This window comes from Arachis stenosperma, chromosome 2 (genome assembly GCF_014773155.1).
Source record: "Arachis stenosperma cultivar V10309 chromosome 2, arast.V10309.gnm1.PFL2, whole genome shotgun sequence".
Classification (NCBI taxonomy): Eukaryota; Viridiplantae; Streptophyta; class Magnoliopsida; order Fabales; family Fabaceae; genus Arachis; species Arachis stenosperma.
This window is the reverse complement of record NC_080378.1, coordinates 81,579,593-81,583,338: the sequence shown is the minus strand read 5'-3', so window position 1 is coordinate 81,583,338 and position 3,746 is coordinate 81,579,593.

The window sequence follows — 3,746 nt, the reverse complement described above, 5'->3', positions numbered from 1 at the left end:
TACCACAGACAAGGTTTAGACTTTCCGGATCCTCAAGAGTGGCCGCCATCAATTCTAGCTTATACCACGAAGATTCTGATTAAAGAAACTAAGAGATGCTCATTCAATCTGATGTAGAACGGAGGTGTTTGTCAGGCACACGTTCATGGGTTGAGGGAGGTGATGAGTGTCACGGATCATCACCTCCTTCATAATTAAGCGCGAATAAACATCTTAGATAGGAACACACACACGTTTGAGTGAAATAGAAACAATTGCATTAGTTCATCGAGACGCTGCAGAGCTCCTCACCCCCAACAATGGAGTTTAGAGACTCATGCCGTCAAAAAGTATGTAATTCAGATCTGAAAATGTCATGAGGTACAAAATAATTCTCTAAAAGTTGTTTAAATAGTAAACTAGTAACCTAGGTTTACAGAATATGAGTAAACTAAGATGATTGGTGCAGAAATCCACTTCTGGGGCCCACTTAGTGTGTGCTGGGGCTGAAACTAAAGCTATCCACGAGTTGAGGCTTTTCTTGGAGTTGAACTCCAAGTTATGACGTGTTTTGGGCGTTCAACTCCGGATCATGACGTGTTTCTGGCGTTTAACTCCAGACAGCAGCATGTACTTGGCGCTCAACGCCAAGTTACGTCATCTATCCTCACGCAAAGTATGGACTATTATATATTGATGGAAAGCCCTGGATGTCTACTTTTTAACGCCGTTAAGAGCGCGTCAATTGGACTCCTGTAACTCCAGAAAATCCATTTCGAGTGCAGGGAGGTCAGGATCCAACAACATCAGCAGTCCTTTTTCAGCCTAAGTCAGATTTTTGCTCAGCTCCCTCAATTTCAGCCAGAAAATACCTGAAATCACAGAAAAATACACAAACTCATAGTAAAGTCCAGAAATATGATTTTTGCCTAAAAACTAATAATATTTAACTAAAAACTAATTAAAACATGCTAAAATCTACATGAAATTACCCCCAAAAAGCGTATAAAATATCCGCTCATCAGCAGGACAAATCTTACCACTGACCATCTTCTTCTTACTCTTAATGCCACAAAGAGCTCTAAGTTGACCATCCGTCTCCAGTAGCCCGTATTCAAGTGGAATTAGAAAGCTAAGGGATATGAATTTTACCCACTTGAATGTTGTGAAGGATGATGGCAACTTAGGGGGAGGTGTTTTTAATGAACGTGCAAGCTCCACTCCCTTGTGCTCTTCTTTGACATCTTTCACCTCTTTGCAAGCTTCTTCAATTTCAACCTCTTCCTCTTGGTAGCTTTCTTCCAATTTAATCTCTTCTTTATTGCGCACCAAGGGCATGGGAGGTTGTGCCTCTTCTTCTTGAATCTCCATCTCTTGATTAACCTTTTCCAAGTCTTCTATTATGACATGCCTTGGAGGTTGTACACCCTCCTCAACATCAAATTCAAATACCTTGGAAGGAGGCTTTATGACTTGAATTTCCCATGGAGGTTCTGCATCTCCTAAGTATGCAACCGCTTCTTCCTCTTCAACAATTATGGCTTCCTCCACTTGTTCCAGCACAAAGTCATGCTCCTTACTGTCCACTAGAGTTTCTAATGTCTCCTTCATGCTACGTTCTTCATTAGATTCTCCACATGAAGCCATGGGGGTTCCTTGAGTGTCCGAAAGCTTTGAAGGTAATTGATTTATTGCTTGCTCCAATTGATGAAGGGTTACATGAAATTTATCTTCTGTTTTCTTGAGACGATCCCTTGACTCTTGTTCCATTTCAATAGCATAACTGGGGTCATCTTGCTCTTGGATTGATGGATGTGGGTGCTCTTCCCTGGATGTTGGTGATGGGATGGGTGGTGATGGAATGGGTGGATCATTATATGGTTGAAAAGAAAGTGCACTAGAGCTTGAGGGTTGATTGTTGAAGGTATTCGATGGTACGATTTGGGTGACTAGAGCTTGTATAGTAGAGTTTAAATCGGCAAATACTTTCTCCATAGAGGTTTGGGGTGGATAGGAGAGTTCATTTTGATAATGATAAAGAGATGGTGTATATTGAGGCGGTGGTTCTATGTATGGTTCATTTGACTCATAAGGTGGTTGGTATGGTGGATATGGATTAGGGTCATAGGGAGGTGTTTGGTGGAAAGGAGCTTGTGAGTATGGTGGTTTAAAATTATATTGAGGCGGAGGGGGTTCAAAGGCATATGGTGGGTCTTGTTGGTAGTCAAAAGAGTGCTCACCATAGCCATTGCCTTGATATGCATCACAGAATAGTTGTTGATAGTCCATTGGAGGTGGTTGTTGCCATGAGGGTTGATCAAATCCTTGTGGCTCCTCCCATCTTTGATTGTTCCAACCATGGTGCATATTATCATTATAATCTCCTCTTCCTGCAACATAATTATAACCAGACTCATAGCCAAAGGGGTGAGAGTTCATAGTAGTGAGAGATAATAAAAACAAAAACTAACAAAAAAGGAAATTTTTTTTTTGAAAAAATATTTACAATAACCAATAATAAGGCACACGTTTGCAATTCCCCGGCAACGGCGCCATTTTGAAGAAAAGATTTTTGCATGGTCTAGAATTCAGAATAAATTCCCGTTACAAGTATAGTTTCTAAACCAACAAGAATCCTTTCTTACAAACGTTTTGGTTGTCATAAGTAACAAACCCCTTAAAATTGATAACCGAGTATTTAAACCTCGGGTCGTCTTCTCAAGGAATTGCAGGGAGGTATGCTCTTATTATTGGTTATGAAAAAGTGTGTTTTGGGGTTTTGGATTAAGGTAAAAGGTTAGTTGAATGACAAGTAAAATAAAATAATAATAACTGTAAAATAAACCTTTGGCAAGGTACAAGAAATTGGAAGTCCAGACTTAGTTATTCTTATCAATAATAATGAAAGTTGAATCTTAATTCCACTTAGTTAACCTTTGCTAAAGCAAAGGAAAGTCAAGGGACTAATTAGTTTGACCTTCGAATCCTATTTATTTCCTAAGAAAAGGTTGGGATTATTGAAGTTCAGTTCAATTAGCAAAGATAACAGTTATCAATTATGTTAAGCTAAGATAACTCTTGAGTTACTGATTTCTTAACCAAGACCAAAAGGATAAGAAATTGAAATCATAAATCTAAAAACATCTCAATAATATATAATCCTAACATGAAAAGTTCACAAACCAATTGGGTAACATAAATCAAATACCAATAAAAGCATAGTATCTAAAATAAGAGATAAATGTAAAGTAAAGGAAATATTGAACCTGATGAAGAGTCGAATTAAATCCTAATTTCTAAAAATCCTACCTTAAATCCTAAGAGAGATGAGAGAACCTCTCTCCCTAAAAACTACATCTAAAACTAAAATTATGAATTATGAGAGCATAATTATGAATAGATGCATTCCCCCACTTTATAGCCTCTAATATGTGTTCTCTGGGCCGAAAACTGGGTCAGAAACAGGCCAGAAATCGCTGGAGAAGAAATCTGCCACGCTGGTTTTTCGTCACTGCGACGTGGCCGCATGGAGCACGCGGTCGCGTCACCTAGCGTTAGGGCAACTATGGCATATTATATATCAAATCGAAGCTCCGGACATTAGCTTTCCAACGCAACTGGAGCCGCGTCATTTGGATCTCTGTAGCAAAAGTTATAACGGTTGAGTGCGAAGAGGTCAGGCTGGACAGCTTTGCAATTCCTTCAACTTCTTGTATTCCTTCCACTTTTGCATGCTTCCTTTCCATCCTCTAAACCATTCCTGCCCT